At 37.7% G+C, this 27,924-nt stretch overlaps 1 long non-coding RNA gene across 2 annotated transcripts; it reads left to right on the top strand.

Moving 5' to 3' along the window:
• On the top strand, window positions 1-26,303 carry LOC127577432 (uncharacterized). 2 transcript variants are annotated; one of them, XR_007957380.1, is made up of 3 exons: window positions 1-70; window positions 11,831-11,874; window positions 17,939-18,042. It is a non-coding gene; the product is annotated as an uncharacterized LOC127577432 (long non-coding RNA). The 2 variants fall into 2 exon arrangements; XR_007957379.1 differs by lacking the exons at window positions 1-70; window positions 17,939-18,042 and adding exons at window positions 23,988-24,033; window positions 26,215-26,303 and having other exon boundaries at window positions 11,830-11,874.
• Window positions 26,304-27,924: the final 1,621 nt, after the last annotated feature.

Genomic DNA, 27,924 nt, shown 5'->3' with positions numbered 1-27,924 from the left:
CTCTACACTGGAAGAAGTACATCACTCCTACAACCAGAAGTCTGGATCTCTGAGGGGAAGACATAAAAGGGTAGGTGTTGCATCACCTGCTGTTGCTTTGAGAGGGACTTGAATGGGTATTGGTAGAGATGGAAGAGTGGACAAGGCATCTCTGAAGTAATGATCCCTTAGAATCTGAAAGTAGAGCAGGAGGGGAGGATATGTCAGGTGGTAGCATCACCCTTACACCAAAATAACTCTTCTTGTGACTCAGGATTTTTCAATAAGATTGGTTGAAGAGCCATTCTGTTACTGTTCTAACTCACTCATGTCACAAATCTGTAGACAGTGCCACACTGGATCAGGTGTCTGATGACAGCAATTTCCAACTCAAGGTCAAAGGGTAGCCACAAGACTGTTGAAAAGTGACTGCTGTTCATTTAGTTTTGATTTTTTAGAAAAGTGTCTTCTGAAAGTTATTTTGACGCTTTTGCATATTTTCACTATCATATATCCAGGTTTCCTTGCATTGGCTTTGCTCATATCTGGAGTACTCTATCAAGGGACTGAAGGATTTTAATTGATTTATGGTACTTGAGCATAGTGACCAGATAGGGGATGCCCTGCCCTGTTAGTTGTAGTCATTGGAGTCAGTGGGTGGCATGCTTACTGTTTTGGTAACAGTCATTTTGCTGAGTGAACATCTAAGTACCCAAAATGAGTTGATACAGGCTAAACCTGCAATTTGCCTGTACAGATTCTTTGAGCCCATGCATATTTCAGGTGCATATTTATTGAGCAGAAGGTTGCAGTTCACCACAGAGAAGTATCATTTAGCATTCACTGGAAAGATAAATCTGAACATCTGCTTGGTTGTTCAGCCAGCGGTTAAGATAGCTGAATGTGGGTCCTAACAAGAGTAATAACCATTTAAAAAAGGAGTTGGATTCCATATGTTCCTGGGCACTCATAGTGTCAAACCTTCTGTTATAGAGGAGTTGAGCCTTTAACCAGAGTCACTGACTGTTTGAAAGATACAGTAAGGTGACATGGTTGTTACATGTTGCCAGTAAGCAGGACTGTCTTTTGCAGCAATCTTTTGTGTTCAGTTCCTCTTTGGTGAACTGTCAGAATGCCTGAGCTTGTACTACACATTACTGTGGGAATTGTGTGGCTGGGATAGAGGAGAGAGATGGGACACTTGCGATACCCATCCATTTTATTCCAGTGTTCCTCCAAAATACATTTTCTGCGATGTTTTCACTATTTTTTTTAGAAGCTGATACTGATGTCAAAAAGACCTTTTTTTCTCTCAATTTTTTAAATTGTCAGCAAAAATACTGAAAATTTGTCTTCCCAGTGGTTCAATTCCACATTGAACTACCCCTAATGTAACTGAGTTAAACTGACTCAAAGGGTCCCTAGTCAAGCCTCTAACCTGTGGTTAATTATCTGGGCAGCAGAATGAATACTGTTTCCCCTGAGAAGGGTTGAGATGTTGATTGAGCTCTGTGGGTAACAAATTCCCTGTGGTTGGGGGATGAGGAGATCTTTGGGCTTGGCTGCAATTGTTGTCTCAGTTCACCTTAAAGGATGGCTATTTACATTAGATACAAGTGTATACCTAACACCATGATTCCATTTGCATCAATTGTGAATGACACTGCTCAATAACATTCCAGGAAAATATTTCAGTTGCATTTTTCTGTTTTGTCTGTTCCTTTTGATGGAAAGTAAATCATTAAACACAATTTAAAATATTGTGCATTGTATTGTGCATGTAGATTTATAATAGATTTTCTTTACATACTTAAAATTAATTTGTGTGGGTCAGATAATGGACCCTGAAGTGTGAAAATGGAAGAATATCATTGAAAACACATAAAAGCACGTAATTTCCTTTTTTGTGAGAATGTCAGTGCAATGTAGAGATTGACTGTAGTTTGTTGCAAATAACAAAAAACATAATTATATCTGGGACAGGGTCAGCAATCAATAGACTTCAATATCTGCTCTGCTTTGTCACTCACCTACCATGGAGTTCATATGATGAAATTGCATCATTGTATTCAGCAGTGTCAAGTAACAGATAGCCAAAGAAACCAGTGAGGCATGGCATTGTATAGGTGTTCGCAGATCACCTTAATTCAGCTATTTTCATTGTATGTCTGATTTCATCAACACTTGGGTCTCAAGGGAACCGTGTCAGGGAAAAAATTACTTTTATTGTAATCTAATGATTAGTGCTTACATTTCCCCCTCTATGATATGGTGTCAGATGTCAGTGCATCTTAGAGTCTGCCAGCTACTTGCAGCAGATGGTGTCTTCATGCTGCAGAGGAAAAGATAATTCCGAGAACGTTGCAATGGATAGCTGGTAATTTTTTTGTCCACATCAACTCTGTGAGGGCATCCAGCTAATCTCACCACTAGTCATTTCATTTATAGTGAACATAAACAAGATTATATGGACTGAGTTCGATTGTCCTTTTTGGAATATATCTATTTAGTTTCTTCCTTTTAAAATTGTAAAGTTAGAGGGAAAGCAAATTAAAGATATGTACATATAGATTACATTTTATTTAGAATATTAAACAAGTTAATTGTGACTATGGTGGATTTCTCCAGATAACAACTACCATGATAAATTGTGGAATGAACTTCAAAAAAAATTGCAGTTGAGTTGCAGATAAAACTGACAAACCTGTGGAAAAGTAATGTTGACATTATTTATTATGACTGTTTGTAATAATTGCTTTTGGGGGAAATAGGAACTGCTTAAACATTTAACACATTTTATAACCACCAATAAATGGGTTGTCTTGTCCTGTCTCACCTACTGTCCTTCCTCAGCCATCAGCCATCCTTCTTTGGCAAATACAGACACTTAGTTCAATCCAGCCTCGGCATCTGATCCCACCAACTCACTGACCGTCCCTCACTGCAACCTTTGCAGAGAGCCCAGTACCCCTATTATTCTTCCCACTCTTTGATAGTCACTGACTTGAGTCTGTGGGGGCAGATTCCTCAGTGCACTCCTCCTCCCGACAATGCTGCCATCTCTCCATTGTATCTTGCTCTGACCTTTCAGGACTAGACATCCACCTCAGAAAGTGCGTGTGTGTATGGTCCTGTAAAAGAGTCAGTGTGTGAGGGACTGAGTGAGGTGGCATGCCACCCATGCCAAAAATTGTGGAAGAAGCTTAATATTTGCAGAATATTGTAAAATCACAGTTTAGTTAGGGCCTAATTATGTTTTAAGTGAACCATTCACTGTTGTTGCATTTTTGGCAATCTCCAATTTCATACAAACCTTCATGGAATTGGAAATATTTTCTTCATTAGAAGTCACAAAATGAAAACGCAGAACCATAAAGCAGCCATTATCCATTCCTTTAATTAGTTTTTTTTACACGATTATAACTCCTTACATTCACAAAAAAATTAAGTAAATGCCTTATTCAACAGAACTGGATAATTACTCTCTGCAAGTTCTGCAAATGTCAGTGGAAGATTAGTGCAGGTTGTTGATTCAGGTAAAACCGTATCCAAGCAAAGAGAATGTTTCATTAACCAATTAGGTCAATGTCTAGGTGCAAGACAAGAATGAAAATTGAAGTTCCATACATAAATACATTTGGAACTCGATGAAATTGATGTAAAGTGCAGCATTTCAAAGCTAGAATGATATTCTACCTAGAAATTTATTCACATAACCTTATTTCTTTTTATCCATGCTATAGCAACAAATATTTATTGTACCACAGTAAAATGTGATCAGGTCCATTTCTGGGTAGTTTTATATCACTCCAGAAATTTGACTGGGTATATCCCAGCCTGAGTCATCCTTGTGTAACTTATGTGATTTGCTGGCCTCAGGCATGGGATGATATCACTCCCCAGGCAATGCTCTTCTGGACTATTTCAGGGGAACTTAACCAAGTTGCCACTGGAGCAAACATGCTTGGTCATTCTCAGTATCCTTTAACCCTCAACCCGCTTATCCCTCTCCCAAATACCCTCAAAGGCTGAGGGCCTCACCGCTACCCCTTAAATATCTGCTCTCCCACCAATGATCTTGACTCCCTGGCTCTCCAGTCCACAAGACCCTTTGATTTTCTTGACCCGCCAATGTTTTGAGGCTCCTCAATTGCCCTGTCCCCTCAAGGTCCAGGCCCTGACCCGGTGACCACCAAGGCCCTCCAATGGAGGCCCAGAACTCCACCCCCAACTCTCTCAGCCACTTAGTCAATCCTTGGTACACAATCCTCCATCTTCATTATTGAAGATCCCACCAATTTCCAGACCCAATTCCTCAACCCCAATTCTAGGAAAATTCTACCCAAAACCTCCTCCCTAGGAACATTGTCTTCCTTCCTCAGGGAGAAACCTCCAGAGCTTTCTCCCATCCAAATCTCAGGCTTGGCCTTACACAATGAGCTTTCTATGCTGGTATTGCTGAAAGTTTCAGCAAGAGGCCCATGGCTGAATCAGTTGTTGAACCTTGTTGCTACTCATCCATTTGGTACATAATAATTTCTAGGTCTGTGCATAACTTCATTTGCCTTTATCCGTGCTCCTGGGCAAAGCTTACATGCTTACATCTACAGACTTTGTACACTCATTGATAGGTTTTTACAGCATTTTATATACAGCCAGAATTATGGCATCTTGTGGAAGTATTTAAATCCATGCCCCAAAAAAGTGTAAGCTTCCATCATACAATATATAAAATGAATGAGAACATTGCTATTAAAGTAAATAATTAACCATTGTTTACTGAAACAATCTAGAATCTATATTTCTACAGCTCTAGTAAATACAGTTTAATACAGAACCGGTTGCAATATATCCATTCTTATTGACATTAGCAGCTGTCTTAATGATAGTAAAGATTGATATGTAATTTTCTTATTAGCCAACAATTGCTCTTACCAAACTCAGAGGGTCACCAGATTAAAGGCGAGGGAGGATGGATGAAGCATATAGTGCAAGCTTTAAATTAGCTACTCAAAATGTGTGATGGTGGGGTGGGGGAAGGAATGGAGTGGTGCTGAACAATGACGTCTGAAAGTAAATGAAACATGAATAAATACAATTCTACACAGTGAAGGATAACTTTATACTGGGCTATTTCAAACATAGTCCCTGAATGTTGAAAGAGACCTCTCCTCCTCAGTAGATTCAAGGCTGGATGTTTTTTTTAATCCATTTACCAAATTAGAGCAATATTGAGGTAAGACCATTCTTGGCTTGGAATGCTGAATTTATGTTAACTTGTGTCCAATTCATTATGTAGTAGCAGATGTTCTGAGATATTCAGTTGAGGGGTCATTGATGTGAAATAGTAACTGATCTCTCTCAACTGATGCTGCCTGATTGGTTGGGTCTCTCCACCAATTTCTGTTTTTACTTATTAGCAAACATTCAAGTGCTGGAGGTCAAGGAAAGAAGACTTAAGGATGAATTAGAGGGAAGTCGCTGTTTTTGTTGTTTTAGAAGGACACTTGCAAGCTATCAAATGCTAGAGAAAAAGTTAGTCCATGATAAATTAAGTTGATGGAGTGGCAAAAGAGATGGAAATTCAGACTAGTCAAAGATACCCTCAGGATTGATCCCAAGATCAAATTTTTTAGGTAGAGTGTTGAAAGTGGAAAAGCACAAAAAATTGAAGAGACAAGTGGATGGAGCATGAGGAGATTGTTTGAGATAGGTGAACTACAGTGGGTCAAACGTCCTATTCCACCTCTCATCTTGTAAATTTATTTAATATGATGACGTTTTAGCTTCTTGCAAGATACTTGGAGATTGCCAATGCTTGTGCCCAGACTTCCTTGGCAGGTGCACAAAAGGAATTAGCCTTTTGTAAATATCTTCATCTTGGAACCTAATCCTGTTGAAAGGAATCTACCATGACAAATTAGTTTCCAATGAGGAGGTTAACCATTTTAAAGAACTTGAAAAACTCTCTATTTTGATCCATGAAGAACTAGAGTGCTTACCTCTGCTCAACAGTCCTTGACATCAATCCCCTTCTCCTTTGCACAATCTGACTATGCTCTCCTTTCTGGAACTTGCTTTGTAGGGTGAATTGACTGGGAAGAGACAACAGTTACTGCCAACTAGGCTGACAATGTAGATGAGGACCAATGTCAGACTTAGGGTTCACTGTAAAGGTGCATGCTACCATTAAAGCTCTAAACTTGGTTAAGGTTATAGAAGTGCCTGGAACAGGATGGTGTAAAATAAAGTTAAAGACAAAGCTATTGGTATATGTTTACACATAGCTGTACGGTTTTAAAAAATGCAAATAGAATTGTTAGTTTTACATCAGGAGGAACAAATACAGAGTAGAATTAGTTAATTTGAAAACGTGCAGGATTTTAATTTCAAAAATCAGGCACAGTTTTGCTGCACTTGCTGTAGGATGTTAAAGGTGCAATCATTAGGACTTTACTGGAGATGAAAGATTTTCCAAACTAAGAGTTTTGCAGGAAGTCAAGTACTGCAGATGCTGGTAATCTGAAGTTAAATCTAGAAAGTGCTGGAAACTCCCAGCAGGTCAGGCAGCATCTGTGGAAAGAGAAATAAAGTTAACATTTCAGGTCTGAGACCCTTCTGAATGTTAGCAGAGTGTCACTGTAAACATGGAGAACATAGAAACTGTTTTGAATTCCAATTTGTGTTCATTCAGAAGGAAATTTGCATTGTGTAACAAATGTTGTTATTATGTGCATGCCTGATACTGAGAAAATTTCAGGTGTGCAAGCGTGGTTGAAACTAGATGCACCAGGTATAATTTTGTGCTGTAGTCATAAATAATCACACATACAATCTGCTCTGAGTAAAATCGATTTTGGATCAAGTAGTACTTAAAAAAAAAAGGTACTGCACAATCCATAATTCCAGGTTGTGATCTTGATAAACATTTCAGATATTTGTTTATAAAAGCTCTCTAGCTTTGAAGTCTGCACTATCAATTGCTATCAAATGATGCTGTAATGTTTAATCCACTATGGAACTTCTGTCTTTGACAATTTAAGTGAATGCTTATACCAAAATAACCAGATTTATTAAATAGTATTGTCTCAGTCATTTTGTTAAGAAGATGTAGGATTAGGATATTTATCAAGGTCTTAGATCCAAAATCATCTTAATTTTCTGTTCTTCACAAAATCTGCTACTCCCTAAGATTGCATGCATCTGATAGAGCAAGCTGGTGTATATCATTTCCTTCTGTGTCCTCCATTAAGAGTCTTCAAATCTTTTATGTGATATTTCATCCAAAGACCTAACCAATAATTGCCAAAGAGTACATTGCCAAGGCAAGTTTGAGTTACAAACTGCCTGAAACATAAGCTTTTAGTTGGGAAACATTCCAAACCCTGAAGTTACTGAGACACCTATCTCCTATTTCAGAATAATATCCACTAATGCACATTTACTGAAAAGCATTTTTGGAACTGTCTTCTGAAAGAAACCGTGTGCATATTTTAGAAGCTGCAAATTCACTTGAGTGATCGCAGGGACAATTTTGTTCACACAGGATAACTGATTTATTCTGACTTGCCTCAACAGACAGTGTGCTTAAAAAAAGATACAGGATATATGATTAAGTGTGAAGGATGTACTTTGTTTATTAATTCAAATTTAATCCATGATCCTTAATATCTTAATTACTGTTTACATACTGTTTTCATGAAGTTTTTGTTTGAAATACAAATTAAGTATTTTCTATAGACTAAGAATATATGCTAATTAAAAATTAAAGATTTAATTTTAGGAATTTATTAATTGAATTTAGTATTACAGATATTTTCAATCTTATTTGCAGAGACACTTATGCATCTGTGAGCCAGCTTCAAAATAATATCACATAACATCATTTCAACCCAAATATTTATTCACACTAATAAAAAAGTTAAGAGAAAAAAATTGTAATACATGACTCTTAAAGGCACTTAATTCTGTTTCTATATATTATCTGTCATTATAGCAAGGTTTTTATTTGGATAGAAAAATGGATATTTACTTTCAGCACTATTGTGCTTTGCAAGATTCATAGCTTTAAGTAATGGTCGTCATTTGAAACCCTCAGATGGGAAGATAAATTATCAGCAACTAATTAAATTCTTCACTAAGAAAGAAAGTTGCTGTAAGCTATTTTCTACCAATTTCTTCATTTGCAGTACAATTAATTACAATAAATCAGATTGAATCCTAGCCACTAGACATTTTCAAGCATACGTATTATTAGCCCAGTTCCTAACATATGGATACGCATGTTACACCAGATTCCCAGAGGCTTCCTAGATAATGCCTACATAGAATCTTGTTAAAGTTGGGATATTAGATTTTGCAATTCAGTGTATTTTTGTTAAATGTACAACTGATTTTCTGCAAATGCATATGCACTAATGGTACACATAGTCATTTATGTGGAAAATGTGGTTTTATATTTAAAGTAAAAGGACAGTTATAGAGTGTTTAAAAAGCACAGAGTATGATATTTCCACCGGGTCAGATCTAATGAATAGATGAATAGTTATGGGAATCATGAGAATGAGAGCTCAAAAAACAAAGCTATAACTTTAACCCCTTCCCAGCATTGGAATGATTCTGCCTTCTCGCTGAGAAAATACTGGAGTCTATTTTGATGGACGGCTTGGTCTATACATAATGCAGAATATTCCAGTTCAGTTTTTATTATGTCCAACATCAATGTAATTTTGTATTAGCAGCAATGTAAGCATAGGGGAAGTATTAATTAAAACATTGTTTAATGTAAGTATATATTTAGCAAGAGAATAATTCTTGTTCAAGTCCACTACTAGTACAATGCACCATTCCTAGAGTCATTACCTGTGGGGAGAGAAATAGTGGCAGTTTAAAGTGATACAGTGGCAGAGAAAGATTGAGAGTGAGGAAGGAACAAGGAAGGTTTGTTCTTGGGTGACAAGTAGGAGAAACTAAATAATAAAAGACACGCAAGGTAAGAGATTGGTGGTGATATTGGGTCAAGTAAAGAAACAAAAGATGGGTCTAGAGGAGCTGCAAATGGTAACATCAGGTCTATCAAATAATTGATACTTAACCAGTCTGACACCATCAGGTATTGCTTCTTGGCAGCTGAAGCAATCAACCATAAAAGTTTTTTTTTCCCCCAGTGCCAGTACTAATATTGGATTTATGGCATATGTCTTTGCATTTCATTTGCTACCAACCCCTGCTTCAATTTGCACTGTTCCAATTAGCTGAGTAGGCTCTATTTTGGAATTTTAGAATAGAAAACTCAGGAAGATGACCTCAGTTCTGATTGTCTTGGTGTATTTGAAGATGTTACAGAATATATATTGTGCATTTAAGAACATATATACATAAAGGGTTAACATAAGTGAGCTAGGTTCTGAATTAGCAGTGAATTTTACAAATCAGTATACATATGTATTTTGTTCCGTTTTCCTTGCTGTTCAACAGAAGTATAAAATGGCACTGTAATAGGCATAAGTTTACCCACTCCCCTAATGAATGTTTCCTTTTACAGCCTTTTGGTTTTCTCTGACAATTTGCGATGACTTCTAATTTGACGCGGTCAAAAGATGTTGATGTAATTCCCCAAGATGCATGTCAGATCATGTACAAAGTGTTGCTTTTATCAGACTGAGAGCTACCTGTTTACTCAGTTCTTGCTGTCTATTCTTAACTCCTCCCTTGGTTGATGCTACCATTTTACCTTCAAAAAACATCTTTAATATTCACAATGTCCTTTACAAGGCACTTTATCAAAACCAGAGTTCCTGAATTTCTGCAGTTCTGCCACTGCAGCATTGCAACTTTACTGGAAAACCTTGGGTGGCAATAAAAGTCACCACTGCATTTCCAGTAAGCTTTTAAAATAATATTGTGCAGTGGCAAAAAGCCCAAGGAAATTCAGGAGACAAACATACTGCATCCACTGCAGGCTGGGAAAGGAACTTAATTGTCGCTTAGATACCAATCAACCACAGTTTGTGGTCTATGGTCTCAGAAAAAAATACTTTTGTTTGTGTTCATTTGTCAGGGTTGGAGGGGTGAGAAGTGAATGGAGGAGCCCAGAGCAGTAAAGGGCCAGATTTTCTTCAGAGGACTTAGAAGAATGTTCTTGCCCTTTAATGCTTCTAGATGGCAGTGATTACTTTCTTTTCTTCTTATCATCTCATCTGTAATGCATTTTCTTGTCTTTCATGACCTGGCCAACACATCAACCAATCACATTTCTCATCAATTAATGTAGATATTTTCCTCTCCTCAAATCCTAACCCTTACAATGAACTTTCCTTAACTTAATGTCTCTGGAAGTAATTTTGACTTAAGACAATAATGTAAATCTCACAGTACAAGCTCAGACATTTGTTAAACATTTCTCTCAAATTTCATTTCAAAATAAATCTGGAAATAAAAAGTAGCTTTGGTCAAAGACCAAAAAGCTGCTTTTTGTTGAAAAAAACCTAATTAATTTATTACTATTTTTCAAAAAAATCCTGTTATTCATAGCCAATCTTTACATGTGACTCCTGTCTTGCGTTACTATGGTTGCCATAACTGTGCTGAGCTGGTATTACTCTTGCCTCTACGTCAATAAGTCACAGATCAAGTGGCACTCGAGAAACAAGCACTAACTACCTAAATTGGCTCCCCTGGCAGGCCACAGTGAGTTCTCTTCCTGGTGCCATTAAATAGATGAGACATTTTTTTTAAGAAGTTAATAATCCTATGGCATTATTTTGAGAAAGACCAAGACAGTTAGGCCTGGGTGTGTTGGTTAGTATTTGTTTCTTAATCAGTTAGCCGAATACAGATTATGTGGGTACCATCATATAGTGGCAGTTTGCCGTGCACAATTATCAGTTGTAAAGTGCTTTAATACAGCCAGAAAGATTGTGTCTCGTGTGTAGCTTATGCCTTCTTTAAAATAGGGTAAGCATTGAAGGTTGCTTACCCCTTGCTTATTTCTTGAGTCATCCATGTGGTGCTGTAAGCCCATTTGATAAAGCTCTCACCTCCGATTTAGAAGGTCCCAGGTCCAAGTCATACTTCAGAGACTTGAGGAAAAAAATCTAGCATGACTTTTCAATAGTGTACTGAGGGAGGACTGATCTGTCACAGGTGTCTTCTTTCTGGTGAGATGTTAAAATGAAGCTCCATCAGTTAGCACTGAAGATTTCATGGCACTATTTTGAAGCAGTACAAATGGGTATCTGCTTTGTCTAAAGTTGATTAAACAGAATCAACGTTGTTTGTGGGAGATTGTTGTGCACAAATTCGCTTCCATATTTTCAACATTTTAAGAGGTTGTACTTCAAAAATAAGTACTTCATTGACAGTAGATTGCTTTGAAACATCTTAAAAATTATGTAAAAGGCATAAAATGCAAACTTTCCATTTTTTAAAGAAAGTGTGTTTACTAACCAATGTGGCAGATGTTTGCTATAGTGACTTAAAAGTTATAGGTGCTGTAAAAGTTTAATGAAGCAGTAATCTTCATTGTTATGGAAGGAATGCCCTACTCTAGAAAACATGTAGAACGAAAGCATAAATCTGTTGTAATCCCTCTTGCAAAGCAGATATTGCAAAGCCAGTCTTCTTCTGATGTATTCAAGAAACTGAGGCAAAGTTCCAAAAAATGGTCACAGGGGAGAGGCAAAAGTCCTCTCATTATCACTTCATGAAATTATTTTCCTAATGTAAATTATGCAGAGCTATCAAAATTCCCAACTAAGTCCTATTTTGCTTTTCTGTGAAGTGAATGGCAATGGTAAAGCTATGAAGTTCTATCAAACTGTATTGACAACAGTTAATACTTTTTTTTTAGAAAATCAAGCTTCTTAATAACCAAGTCACACACAGGGAGTAAATGTAAGTATCAATGCAAGAAGTAAGTACTTCATTGGCTGTAAAGTGCTTTGAGACAACCCATAGGAATGTGTGTCATCTAGAGTTAATGCCTTTTATCCACAGGACAGACATTGAAAGACTTGCATCTCGCTGACAATGCATTCATTCCATGTGTTATACATGTGGTGATGTGGGCCAGTTTGTAAGTTCGTAGGTAAGTTTCACAACCATTATAAATAGGCTTCTTTAAACAAGAGGGTAGAATTTCCATCAGCTTACACTGATGTTTCCAGTGGCATTCTCCTCAAATCAACCAAACCAAGGTAGAAGATCACATAATTTCTAATTGATCTCATCATAAATCAAATTGCTATGACATTTTGGATTAGTTTGAAGAACATCATATTGGAAGTTGGCCCAGTGCACTAAAGTGGTCACGACACAAGATCACTGAGTCGTACGCACGGAAAGAGGCCCTTCAGCCCAACTCATCCATGCCAACCAAGATCCCCATCCAAGCTAGTCCCATTTGCCCATGTTTGGCCCGTATCCCTCTAAACCCTTCCTATCCATGTACCTGTCCAAATGTCTTTTAAGTGTTGTTATTGTACCTGCCTTAACCACTTCCTCCTCTGGCAGCTCGTTTCATTTATGTACCACCCTCTGTGTGGAAAAAGTTGCCCCTCAGGTTAATCTTTCCCCTCTCACCTTAAACCTATGCCCCCAAGTTCTTGATTTAACAACCCTGGGAAAAAGGCAGCATGGATTCACTCTATTTACGCCCCTCAAAATTTTATACACCTCTATAAGATCACCCCTCAGCCTCCTACGCTCCAAGGAATAAAGTCCTAGCCAGCCAAACTTCTCCTTATAACCCAGTCCCTCAAGTTCTGGCAATGCCCTTGTAAATCTTTTCTGTATTCCTTCCAGCTTAATGGCATCTTTTCTAAAGCAGGATGACCCAAGCTGAACACAATACTCAAAATGCCTTGTACAGCTGCAACATAACATCACAACTTCTATACCCAGTGCTCTGACTGATGAAGGCCAACATGCCAAACGCCTTCTTCACCAACCTGTCTACCTGTGACACCACTTTCAAAGAACTATGTACTTGTACTCCCAGGTCCCTCTGTTCTACAACACTCCCCAGGGCCCTACCGTTCACTATGAATGTTCTACCCTGCTTTGACTTCCTAAAATGCAACACCTTGCACTTATCTAAATTAAACTCCATTTGCCATTCCTCAGCCCACTTACCCAGCTGATCAAGATCCCACTGTAATTCTTGATAACCTTCTTTACTGTCTACGATACTACCTATTTTAGTGTCTAATTTCACTGATCTGTAATTGGGCCTGCTAGAAGAGTTTCAAGTAGGCCTTTAAAATTGGGTTTTCTTAAGACTGTAGAATTAATAAATACTCAAGATAACCTTTTAAATATGAAAAAAAGTATTTAACTATGAAAAAACTTGCTTCTGTGTACTATAGAGAAAGCAATTTATCTTCCACTTTTAGCATTTCATCTCCCACTTTTCCATCTCCACCAATCATTCCCTGTCTTATAGCACTTTCCTGTCAAACCACAGGAGATGTGGCACCTATCCTTTCACCTCTTCCCTTCCCATCATCCAGAAACCCAAACAGCCCTTTCAGGTGAAGCAGTGATTCATTTTCACTTCTTCCAATCTAGTGTACTGCATTCAGTGTCCACTATCTGATCTTTACATTGGAGAAACTAAATGTAGATTCAGTGACCATTTTGCATTTAATTCTCAGCAATTATCCTGTTGCCTGTCACTTTAAATCTCCATTCCACTCCCACTCTGACCTATCACTGCCTCCTGTGCGATTCTAATGAAGCCAAATGTAAGTTTGAAAAACAGCATCCCATCTTCTATCTGAGCACGTTGCAGACTTCCGGACTCAATATTGAATTCTACTTCAGGTGATTTGCTTTCTCTGTCTATATCAGAAGAGGTCAGGTCATCTGTCTGTGATATTGACTCAGATTTTCTCTCTCCGTTAGCAGCTCTTACATTCCTTTGTCTGTGTTCTCACTCTTTAACTCCCTCTCTTCATAGCTTCCATGAAGAAAGGACCATGTTCTCGCTCCCCCAACTGCACCCAATAACCAGAAGACCTCATTTACAGCTTATCCCCAAGGCAACCCTGCCATCACCCTATCGTATATATTCCCTTTGTTCCATCTATTATCCCCCCTCCCCCACCCACGTTTTCTGTAGCTTGATATGAACTTGTTTTCTCTCTTTTCCGGTTTTGAGGAAGGGTCTTTGACCTGAAACGTTAAGCCTGTTTCTCTCTCCACACATGCTGCCTAACCTGCTGAGTGCTTCCATCATTTCCTATGTTGTTCTCTTTCAAGAGTGGAAAATGCTGAATTTACAAATCACCGTACTACATATTTTAGCAAAGTCTCAAAGTACTTACACATTTATCTTTTTGAGAATATTTTGTAGCTTTTTTCTTCTGTGAACTCAGTCTTCCTGTGTTGCTTACTGGGTTTCTCCATTATTTCCAAGAGTAACTAAAAAAACAAAAATGTTCAGAAGATAACATGGGGTAGTAAATGACAACACTAAGTTGGTGCAATTCCCTTATGTTACAAATATTACCTACACAAAGAAGTAATTCTGACTTTCATTGCCATGTCATATCATTACTTTCATGCAATAAGAGGGACATTATTCTACCAAGGAATCTGGTTTAAGAGCTGTACTTGTTCTTTTAAACCCATAATCCATGAGTTCTGCTTTGGAGGGTTATGGGTTGCATGTGATAGACCTCAGTAAATTGTGTCTGTGTTTATTGTTCATAGATGATATTCATACAAGTGTTTCATTAAACAGAATAAAATGAATATATTATAACCCTGTATTAAAATAGATATTCATATTTGTTTTATTGTGCAAAATACACGCATTACAATAGAATTAAAATATATTGGGCAAATTGCATAACAAGCATAATTTGTACGAGCATGAAATGGATTTTGTACCAAGAACTATGAAACTGGTTTTGTGCCAGGCATCAATTCAAAGGCTTATTCCTTAACTACTCTGCAATACAGATTATCAGACTCTGGGGATTAATTGGTTTTCAATCCTATCAATTTTCCTTATACCATTTCCCTAATTATATTGATTTCATTCAGTTTCTCCCTTTCACTAAACCCTATGTTCCCCAACATTTCAGGGCAGTTACAATTGGTAATCATTTACAGAACTGTAACATGCCAAGAGGCAACACATCACCTACATTCATGGTCCATATGCAATCCCACCCGGAAATCTTTAATCTACTTCTGTAAGTAATGAATACGCAGTGTACCCTGGTTTAGCTGGACTGAGCCTACCAAGGGTCTTGATTGAGACTTATGCTTCAGACTGACCTTCCTGACCCCACCTCTCCTCAAAGCATGTGGTCTTACAAGGTGAGTTCCCACTACAAGGCTGTATAGACAACACTGGTCAAAAGCCATCCTGCCATTATCTATTCTTCTCTAATGTACAATAACATGACCATTGCTTTTCATTTCTTTAATTAAGGAGATGTCCTTGTAAGGAGTTACTAAGTGGGGATGCTGAAATATAGAATCAGGGTGAATACAGGTGAAATCTATCAGGTTACTTTGGGCTGATTATGAAAGGGGAGAGAGGAGTTGATGGAGCCAAAATTATGGATAAGTAATTTTTGGCTATTTTGAAACAGATGTTAGTTGATAAACTGTGTTTAAGGATAGGTGTCGAGGATGAGGAATGATTCTACAAGAAATTGGCTCTGTAATGTAACTGGCTAAAATAGGATTGAGAAGAAACGTGAAATTGGAAAGAAAGCTTTTCATAATGTGTTGGGTGAATAAAGTTAGACATCAATCAGAAAAAGGAAAAACATAAACTTAGTCAATGAAGATAAAAATAACAGATAATGCTGCAAACACACAACAGGTCAGGCAGCACATGTGGAAAGAGAAACAGTTAATGTTTCAGGTCAAACACCCTTTTCGGCATCTGCAGTTTTTGATTTTCAAGGCAGAAAGGATTGTAATCAGGTCAATCAATTTTGATTTGCCTTTAACAAATCAATGGTGGTCTTAATTAATTAGCCTGACACATTCTAAATGCCAATTCATATCTAGGTTTAATATTTATTTTAGAAACTTTTTGTTTCCACTGTTATGTTTTATAATTACCCGATGTTCAAGAAGTTGGCCGAAATTCAAAATATTTGGATCAATTTGATTGCAGTCTGCCTTTTAATGTTAGCATTTGTTTGTAGCCTTCCTTTGATAAGAGTTTTATATATCCTGTGATTGTTTGCTGCTCCTTGCTGATGGATACATTTTCTATTTCTCACCTGGGATTTGTCACAATTTAATATCTACAAGATTTGAGCCATTCATGAAATATATTTGCAGTCATATGTGCTGATTATTCATTTTCATATTATAAAACCTGGACCAAGAACAGATGAGAGTAGGCTGGGAGGAAAAGGCTAACATCTAGGAATGGGAAAGAGGTAAGGAACAGTTCAGGTAGTGCTGTAGATTAACAGAGCTGGAGAATTAGCATGGTGTTTCTGAGTCCCGGGAGTAGGTCACAACAGACATCTCTCCCTGTCTCATATTTGCACAGCAAAAGTAACAGCTTAAATAGCATAGTTCACATAGTTAGAGATCCCAAGGCATTTTTTCAAAAACACTTTGACACCATGCTACATTAGAACATATCAGGGCAGATGAACAAAAGATTGATCAAAGGGGTTTGTTTTAAGGTTGGTATCAAAGGAGAGAGAGCTGGAGAGGTTTAAGGAGGGAATTCTAAAGTTTAAGGTCTTGACAGCTGAGGATACAATTGCCAGTGATGGAACAATTAGTATCAGTATTCTCAAGAGGGCAGAATTGAAGGAGCACAGACATCTCAAAGGGTTGTAGGGCTAGAAGAAGTGACAGAGATAGGGAGAGGCAAGGCCGGGAATTTAAAAATTGAGGCATTCCTTAACTGAGTGCTAATATAGGGCGATGAGCAACAGAGTTAATGGGCAAATGGAACAGTGCAAGTTAGGGCACAGGCAGCAGAGCTTTGGGGGAGGTCAGATTTATGATAGTAGAATGAGGGAGGCAAGCCAGGAATGCATTGGATTAGTCAAGACTGAAATAACAAAGGCATGCTTGAGGGTTTCAAGTACAATCTTGCAGTCAAGTACAATATTTCAGCTTTAGACATTTACTGTGGAGAAGGGTAGTATTGATGACCAGGAACATTCAATTAGAAAGTAAAGAACAGGAGTAGGTTATTTGCTCCCTTGAGCCTGCTCCTGTGTCTTCCCACATCACATAGATGTGCTGGTAGGTTAATTGTCTTTTGTAAATAACTGCTTGGTGGAAGTTAATGGCAAATAAAAAAGATCAAAGGGGTATGATGGGCACATGGAAGAGAATAAGTTGCAGGAATACAGGAAAATAAGGAGGGTGGGGGGGAACAAATGGGATCTTTCTCCTGGGAGCCTTCATTGCAGAAGATCAGGCATGGCAATGACTAAGAAGAAAGCTATTTGAGCCATTGGATCAGTGCTACATTCCTTCCTATCCTGTAACCATATTCCAACACTATATTCCTTCCTATTCTGTAACCATATCCCTTGATTCCTTCAGTATGCAGAAATCCATCAATCCCTCTTTGAACACAATGACCATGTTTCCATAGCCCTTTGGGAAGGAGAATTCCAAAAATTTACCACCCTCTGTGAAGAAATTTCTCCTCATTTCACCCCCAAACGACTGTAACCCCTAATTCTGGTCTTCTCATCCTTGGGAAACATCCTCCCCATGTCTACCCTCTTGAACTCTCCAAGAACTCTATATATTTCAATAGGATCACATCTCATTCTTTTAAACTCTGGAAAATAGAGGCTGAGCTGACTCAATCTCTCCTCAGATAAGAGACCTCATATTAAACTTTAAGGTACGGGAAGTTCTGTTCATCAAGATACATTCTAAGCTGCTGAGGGAATTGAGGTGAAGATTACAAAAGGGTTCGCTATAATCATCCAACCCTTCCTAGATACAGGGAGGTGCAATGCCCTTTTTCAAGGACTTCAGAGAATCAACTTAACCCTGATGGTGGGGAAAAGGCAACTACCACATCCAAAAGATGGCATCTCTGACAAGACAGAACTCAGCCCAGCTCTTAAGTTGAAGACTGGAATGGCAATGAAATCCACAATCGTTTGACCCAGGAGGTGAGTGTGCTACCAATTGAGCCATAGTTGATATCTCTTTTTGGTCTCTTTCCATGCTTTCTTTGCTTATGATTTGTTTCCCTTTACATATAAATTGGGATGTTTTATTACATGAAAACCAGTAAAAACTGCAAGCTGTTCTTTCAAAGTTTAGTGTTGACATGGGGAAGTACATGAAATGACCTGATCTCAGTTATAAATGTTTAAAATGCAATTGTATTTATCTCAGCATGAATTTTATTAATATGTTGGTGTAATCCCCTTTCAAAAGTATGCTTCATAAAACATTTTAGATTATTTTACACTCACATCAATTCTTTCAAACCAGAAAAGAAAACAAACTGATACCTCTTGGTTTGAATCTATAGTTTAACAAACAAACAAATAAATAAATAAATAAAATGGAATTTAGCACATTTAATGACGTTGTAGATTTCTTGCAACTAATTAGAAGGTACAAAACTTATTCTAGTTGATTATGAATATGCAAATATATTCACTGAAATTCACTCATTAATTTGTGGAAAGAAAAATCTTTCATTGCACTAACGTTCACAAATTACAGAATAAAAGTTACGGATGAAGTTGTCATCTGTTTACTGAATGATTAAAGTAATGCATTCAGGTTAAGCTTTTCCTGCTTTTGACAGATATTTTGACCTGGAGCGATCAATGCCACACTCTGAGCATTTGTAGTAGGCACAACTTCCCTCCAAAAACCCTATAGATTTTTGTTTTCATCTTCTAACACAATTTCCTTCCAAATTATTATAAAACATGCTGGCTAATGAATTTACCTCTAACAAAGACAATAGTGGGCCATCCTTCCTAAGACTCTCCCAGCTCCAGCCAAGAATCAGTATTTCTGTTCTTTTTTCCAATTCCCCTGGCTCTCTCTCCAAACTCATCTTGTTTATGAACTGTGCCACCTGTTCCTTTGACCTTATTCCCATTTAACTTCTTTTCTGGCTTCAATTTTGGCAGATATTGTTAGCAATTCACCTCAGGTACTGCTCGACCCCTTTAGATCTGCCGTCATTTGGACACGGTGATGGATGTAAAAGATCCCAACTCTCTATTCATAGAGAGGCTTGACACATCTCAATAAACAGCACAAAAGAAAATGATGTGATTATTATCAAAGAGCAGTTTGTGAGATCTTGCAATGTGGCCAGATTGGCTATCATTACATCAGAAAGTAAACTTCAAAGAGTATTTCACTGGCTTTTAAGTATCTTTTGATATCGTAAGGTCATGAAGGGCTTCTATGAGGTAGGCTTTAAGGAAAGCTTGAGAAGATACATGGGAGTTGTGGGGATTCCAGGAGGAATTTGAAGGCAGTTCCTCTGATGGGGGTTGAGTGCTGGGTAGGACAAGGTGTAGCTTTTCAAACGTGCTAATCAAAGGAACAAAGGGTTTGTGGTTTGAAAGAAGGAAGTTACAGAAATCTTAAGATGGTCAGATTTTGGAGCAGGAGTAGGTCATTTGGCCCCTCAAGCCTGCTCTGCCATTCAATGTGATCATGGCTGATCCATCCCAGGCCTCATTTCCTCTACTGCTCCAGTTCCCCTTAGCCTCCATTCCCTGATTTTTCAATGATTTATCTATTTACTCTTTAAATAGCCCCCATGATCAAGACTCCACTACCCTCCAGGTTAGAGAACAAGAGGGATGAGGTCTTGGAAGAAATAAGATCACAGGAGCAAAAAAATATAAGCCAACTTTGTTGTAGTTGCTTTCATGAAATAACTCAGTGGGTCAAATATTAGTACAAAGCAATTGCATTACTGTAACTATTATACCAATTCAATTCACTGAGAGAGAACATCGTCCTTCAAGTGTGTCCCTGGTGGGAGCAAATAACAGGCAGTAGACCATATGAATCAAAGCAAACAAAATAATGATTGACGGTAAAATAAGGGTACCCACAGAGCATCAATGATATTAAAGCTGCTTAATATTTCAGGAGCTTGTTTCAACATTTATATTCTGCCATTGCAATCTGGATTAGTGAAAAAGATAGTAACAACCACAAAAACAAAAGTGTAAATATTTTAGTGCCTTTAACCTAGATAAGCGTTCTGAAGCACCACATAGTCAAACAAAATAACAAGTTGTTACTAAGTCATGGGGATATTTGGAGGTCTTAGACATGGGATAAAGGGAGGACAGAGGTTTAAGGGAGGAAATTCTAGATCATAGGGTCTACTGCAAAAGAGTTCACACCTCTTTGGCATTCAATGATACTACCGTAGCCACATGCCATCAACATTGGCCAGAAACTCAAATCTATCAACCACGCAAGAGCAGGTCAAAGGCAAGTGACTTGTACTCTGATGATCCAAAGCCTTTCTACGACATACAAGGCACAAGTCAGGAGTGTGATGGAATACTCCCCACTTGCCTGGAAGAGCACAGCTCCAACGACTCTCAAGACCTTCAACACAATCCAGGACAAAGCAGCCCACTGATCAGCATCCCGTCCACCCTAAACATTCATGCTCAACACAACCAGTGCATCGTGGCTGCAATCATTTGCAAAATGCACTAGTTACTCATCTAGGCTGCACCAACAGCACCTCCCAAACCTGCAACCCCTACCACCCAGAACAAGGACAGCAGTCACATAGGATCACTACCATTTACAGGTTCCCCTCCAGGTTGCACACCATCCGGACTTGGAAATATATCACCATTCCTTCATAAACTAACCCCGCCACCCCCCCCCCCCCCCCCAAAACACTGTACAAGTATCTTAACCAAAAGGGCTGCAGTAATTCAATGAAGTGAGTGATTGAGCACCACCTTCTTAAGGGTACTGTGTCAAACACATCCCAAACCATGAATGAGAGAATGATTCCGTGGTTCAAATGGCCACACTGCTGTAAGAGGGGGCATGAGTCAGAGACAAGATTATAAACCAATGCAAATCAAAATACTGTGGATGTTGGAAATAAAATCAGAGAATTCTGGAAATATTTAGCAGGTCAGGTAGTATTTGTGAAGAGAGAAAAAGAATTAACATTTCAGGTCAATGATAAAACATTGATTCTCCAATCCACACATCTTCCCTACTGAAGATGCAGGATTGTCAAAATCATTCCATCTGTTTTAAATGACAATCTGATTGAGTATCTCATTTAATTAAACCAGATATTGTGAACTATGGAAGTATAAATTATTTACAATCTTGATATGATTTGCCTCTTATCTCACAAAATAATTTGACCTCTATTCCACCCTTTACAAATGGTAGAAACATCAAATGCTATTTAAAATCACCGGCCCAAATGCCGGTGATTTTGGAACACAATGATCTTGTTCAAATCATTATGGTATCCTTGACCCTTTAACCTCCTGATTCATTGGTGAAAAAAGCTAACAGATAAGTCAAGCTAACATTCAGCAATAAGTGTCTGGTTTCTGAGGAACTGTGATGGTTTGTCCAATCTAGGGTTTTGTTTTCATCATTTTACCATGCTTGAACTTAGTGTGTTGTTCTGATACATTCTGAGTTGAAGTTGAACAGGCTTCCAGTTGGATTCCTATAACTACCACTGGTTTCGTTATTTCTAGTTTAACCAAATCGAGCTTTTAGAAACTAGTTTCAAAGTTACTAATGACAAGGTGCAAGATTGTGACAATGGTAGCTTTTATTCATCCTTGCTCTTCTGATCGGTTCTCAATCTTTGGCAGGATTGAAAATAGTACCAGCACCTCCTCACTGTTGCCCTACTAAACTGAACTGCATTGTTCTGCTTCCATTTTTATCTATCCAGCCACAGATAGTAAAATAACATTTTATTCCCACATCCACACCATTACCTTTGATGTTCCCCAAGGATCTATCCTTGGTTCCTTCCTATTTTTCTACATGCTACCCCTTGGACCTACCGTTCAAAAAATTGGCATTAGTTTCCATATATGTACCAATTACCCAACTTTATCTGGAAGTCAAAAAACTGCAGATGCCAGAAATCTAAGATAAAAACAAAAATTGCTGGAAACACTCATCAGATCGGTCAGGCTCTGTGAAAGAAAAACAGAGTTAACGTTTCTGGTAGAAGATCCTTCATCAGAACTGGAAAAGTGAGAAGATAAGGTAGTTTTAAGTTGCAGAGAGGATGGGGAAGTATGGATAGGGCAAAGGAAATTGATCTAATCAGATGAGGTCAGTTTTGCTGTGGTGAAGTGTAAACTATTTATCTGGTGGAGAGATAAGATACACTTTACCTCTGCTACTTAAAACTAACTAGCTTTCTCACTTTTCAAGTTCTGACAAAAGGTCTTCTGGATGAAACGTTAACTCGGTTTCTCTTTCCACAGATGCTGTCTGACTGCTGATTACTTCCAGCATTTTCAGTCTTAACCCAACTTTATCTCACTACAACCTCTTTTGACCCTTCAATATATTATAAGTTATCGGAATGTTTGTCCGTCATCCTTTATTGGAAGCACAGAGGTTTCCAATTAAATACTGGGAAGACAGAAGCCACTTATCATGATCCCTGTCATAAACATTTTCCTAGTTACTGGTTCCTTCCCTCTTCTGGCAAGTCTGAAATTGAACCAGCTATTTGCAACCTAGGTGCCGTATATGATCCCAATTTGAGTTTCAGACCATCTCTTAAGCCATCTACTACCATCTCCATAACATTTCCCAACTATGACCATCTCAGTTCATTTGCTGCTGAAACCCTCATCCTTCTCTTTATTTCTTCTGGACATCTGGCTGGCATCTACTTTTGGCAAGTTCAAGATGTCCCAAAACTCTCCATCTAGGTCACACCATAAACCTTTCACCCCTGTGCTTGACGGCTTATACTAGTTCCCATTTATTCAATATCTTAATCTTAAAATTCTCATCTTTGGTTTCAAATCCTTGCAGGGAGTCACATTCCCTATCTCTATAACCTCTTGCAGCTCCTTAAACCTCAGAGATATTTGCTCTAATTCTGGCCTTTTGATCATTCCCAAATTTAATTTTTCGACCAGCCCCGTCTGTGCTGCAAGCTGTCAATTTCCTTCCGTATTTCTGCCTACTTTCCCCTTTATGACATAATTTAAAAGTACTTCTTTGATCAAGCCCATGGTCATTTCCTGTAATATCTCCTTATTTGCCTCAGCATCAGTCTTTTGCTTTGAATTTTTAATTCATTTTTTGGGATCTGCATGTCACTGACAAGGGCAATGTTTATTGTCCATCCCTAAAGATTGTAAAGTGGCCTGAGATGTGTCTGCTAATGATAAGAGCACTATATAGAAAGTAGTTATTAAACACCGCATATTAAAATTTGACCTAATGTATACATATGCAGCACTAGAGCAGGGTTACAAGGTGCAAGTAACATGGTGAAGTTGCATTACAAATGGACCCACTGAAGTTGTCACGTCAGCACAACACAAACTTCCTTCATATGATCATTCTCCTCATAACAAAACCTTGGATTCGTTGCTGTTCCTTTCCATTATCACTCAATTAAAACTTTCCACATTATCCTTAGACAATGCCAGCATCATTTCTGATCCTTCCCACTCTTTTTCTTTAATGTGGTAAACTAATAATACACGATTCCCAGCTGCCGTACATACGGATGTCTGCTGCAATAACCCCATCATTCATTTGTGCTAACAGCGCCACCCACTGAAGGATAACATAACCATCTATCTGAATCTGTTGAATATTGTTGGGAGGCTGAACTGTGAAAGAGCCCACAGAAGCTAAATCCTGGATGGATGCATTTTTCTTAATCACATCCCACATTCTCCTAAAGGAGTAAATTAAGATGACTAACATTGGGTAATTATTAGTCTATTAGGCACTTGTCTCGATTTCACTGTGTGATCATACACCCTTATGTTCAAACACAGAAAACAGACTCCATGGGGGTTGCCATGATGCTCAGGAAATTATACAGTAAGTAATGTAATGTTCTGGATAGTTTCTAATAAATATGTTTTTAAATCTTTCTTTATAAAACCAGTGCTTAAAGAAATCCTTGATTCAGCAACAAGAAATTTAATGGGATCTGAAAAAGCCTCAGTGGCAATAATATAATGTATTTCTTGTTGCTTACAATGAAGCCCATCTGTTATAATGAATAATAAATACAACATTCTGATGTCTAATAGTTACCACGGACAAAATCTGTTCTCCTTCGAGATGGGCCGTGAAATTATTTTGGAAATATAATGTTCTGATAAAACATTGAAGGTGTCACGGCTACCACTGTCAGTGGAAAAATCTCATGACTTTAATTGTGGGATTGCTCCAAGGCCTTATTCTGAGTAAAGCTGATAGTCTATATGTTAAACCTTTATTTTTCTAAGTAGAAATAACTGTTGTAACTTCAGAGAGTAAATAATAATTGCAACAATTTTCCCAAAGAATAGAAGTACATCTCACACACTATTATAGTACAACAAAATTAATAACAGCAAAGCCGCACATTTAAACCAAAGTAAAGGTGATGCTACCCGATCTTATGGTGCAGAAATGAAATAAAGGAAGAATTAGCTAACACTGTTAGGTTTGTGTTAGAAGTATGATCTTATCAAAGATATTGTTAAAACTGTCTCATGACATATATTGTTCAGTCTGTCAGTCAAAGCCATGATTAATACTTAATGCACAGATTTTCCTTTGTAATTATTTCTCATGGACATTATCACACATCGACATATGGTTATGTGATACAGACTGGGGTAGAATGACATGGTGGGTAAAACGGACAACATACAACTTTTTCTCTTCATTTGCAGTATATAGGTAGAATATTATTGACATCTCAGAATGTCCTAATAGTTGTAGTGAATATTTTCTGTAGTATACTCTGTAATGAGCTAACTAATCAACAATGGATTTTCTATTTTCTCAGGGTCATTCACAGTAGATCATCGACCAAGAACATTATTTAGGGTTCTCAAATTGTCTGATCACATGATAAACAGTGGTTTATTAAGGGAAATTTACAAAATTATATACTATGTGCTGCCTTCAGACCGAAACCTTTAAGCTCCAGGGCAATTACTATTGCACATTTAACTTTAGTTTTGGTCATTGGTTAACCACAATAATTCTGTGCACAAGTTTCCCAAATTTCTGTTTTAATCAGCAAATATTATGCAGAAAGTTTCATCTTTCTGTCTGCTCCTATTGATTTTACATGATTTATAACCCTTGCCTGTTATGATTAATTCAAATGCACCAGCTGTATAGGAAAATAAGAACATTAATTTTATCCCAATCACCAACGCTTCAGTAAATCGCAGTGGAAAGTATTCAGTGTAATTCTGAGGTGATCTTTTTCTTCCTCAAAGAGAGTAATAAATACTAAAATTATATAACTCCATGAAATTTGCTCAATCGAACTTGTGTATATTAATGGCCTTGTCTCATCCATGAACCAAATACAACATATGTTAATTTTAGATAATTCTGCACAGAGCATAGAAGCAATGGTGAACTCTGTTTATATATATTAATTATTGAACTGTGTAGTCCAGGATTAGTTTTTGCCCTGTTCTTTGTCTCACTCCAGAATTGTCAACATCGCAATTAAGTTCTGAGTTCAGGATGTGTCATGTCATGTTTGCATTTGGGCTGGTTTATAGCAAGAATATAAAAGTGATGCTGGACTTGAGACTTATCTTCTGTTTGTCAGCTGTCTAATCATTCTTTTACTTACAGCAGGGGTTTTAATGCAAAAAAGTTATTGTTCATTTGATCCAGTTTGGCAGTAATAGGATTCAAAATGATAACCTTAACTTAGCTAACAATTGCGTCATATAGATTCCTTTCTATACAAAAAAATGAGATTGAAATGCATTTCTAATATCACACCTTACTATTCATACCCCAAGTATTTTCATATCTGTATCTCTCTGGGCAAGTGCAATCATTGGACTAGTTGGGCCAAAGTGCCTATTTCCTTGGTGTAAAAGTCAGTGGCTCACAATGACTCTGATTGCCCAGTCACAGCAACAAAGGTAAGTGCTTTATTATCCTTCTACCTGTTGGCTACTTTGTGCGGAGACACTACTTGCTGAAATATTGGTGGGTTTTCCATTGTGACCTGAAAATATCCTCTCTGTCTAGGTCTAACACAAGTAATCCGGGTGATTTGGTTTAGAAAATAGATCCTACGTTTCACTGATAACAGACCAGACACAGATTTCTTTTTGCAGGTAAGTTATAACAATTAGATTTTTGACTAATTCCCAGAAGCTGTTGACTAATTATTCAATGTTAGTAATTCAATGTTAATGAATCTAGCCTGTGCTATTGCAAATTCAAAGTCAAGTTTATTGTCATAGGCACAGGTACATGTTTGCACAGGTGCAATGAAAAACTTACTTGCAGCATTCACAAGAACATATATTAAACATAAATTATACAAAATTTTTACAATTAGAACAAAGAAGAGACAAGGTCAATTTTAGTGTAAAGCGATCGAAGTGTCCATAGTGTTGCTAAACTGTAGTGATTATGGTGTGAAGGTTGCTTCAAGAATCAAATAGTTAAAGGGAAGTAGCTGTCTTGAACCTGGTGGTGTGGGACTTCAGGCTTCTGTACTTCCTGCCCGATAGTAGCTGTGGGAAGATGGCATGTTCCAGATGGTGGGGACCTTTGACGATGGATGTGGCCTTCTTGTGGCAGCACCTCCTGTAGATACTACTGATGGTGGGGAGGGATGTGCCATTGATGTCTTGGGTTGAGTCCACGACTCTTTGCAACTTCTAATGTTCCTGTGCATTCGAATTGCTGTGCCAGACCATGATGAAACTGGTCAGGATACTTTTAGCAGTACAGCTGTAGAAGTTTGTTGGAGTGTTCAGTGACAAGCCGAACCTCCTTAACAAATAGCTCATTGTTAAAATAAGAGAATTACTGGTAAACTGGTCAACAGCAAAATCACATTGATAAAATATGTAGGTGCTGCTTTAGAAACAGATTTTTACATATTTCTAACAATTGTCCGTCTTAAAGATTTAAACTACATTACACTTGTATGGAGTTTCAGTTTGTTCCAAAGATTAAAGGGTAGTTTAAAGAGGACTCCCAAGTTTTTGGCTATTCTCTTAACTAATTCCAGACAATAATGTTTTCACATTTACTATTAAACCTCATTGACATGCACCTTCTTACTTACCTATTGTGATTTAGATCTTTTTTTACAACAGTACCATGTCAGTGGTCTTAAAAGTGGCATGAGCATCCAAAACTTTCTAACGATAGTACTGACTTCCTTAGCTTTGTATTTCTGAGCCAAGCTTTCTTTATTTTGATTTGTTTACAAAAGAAGTGTCTAATGTCCTTTCCTTCATCTCCAATTTATTTCTTTAGTCAATAGAAATCGTGCCACTATTTAATCTCGGCATATTTATGCAAGCATAAGCGTGTTACATTGCACACCGTGATGACGGCCTATGGGAATTTGTCTTGGATTTGTTGATGAAAATCTCTAAAGAGAATCAATAAAAGGTAATTTTAATAGTATCATATCTTTAATGTATCATTTGGAATGATTCTGCTAGAAATAGACCTTCATTATAAAAATCCATTTAACATCCGATCATATTCAACTTCTGAATCTCAATAACTGGTTAAAGCCAGATTAATTTGGGGCTATGGTAATATATCTTTAGGATTTATGAAAGAAGATCATGCACAAATCCATATTCTGGAAAAGCTGAAAGATTATAATACCAGTGGCTGGCAGCAGATAGTTTTATTGGTTATGCTGGTGGCAATATTGTGTTACAAATGGACATTCACTGAATATCAAAGAAGCCTCTGATAATTTAA

The sequence above is a fragment of the Pristis pectinata genome, chromosome 13 (genome assembly GCF_009764475.1).
Source record: "Pristis pectinata isolate sPriPec2 chromosome 13, sPriPec2.1.pri, whole genome shotgun sequence".
In the NCBI taxonomy this organism is placed as follows: Eukaryota; Metazoa; Chordata; class Chondrichthyes; order Rhinopristiformes; family Pristidae; genus Pristis; species Pristis pectinata.
This window is presented reverse-complemented; position numbering and strand designations above follow the sequence as displayed.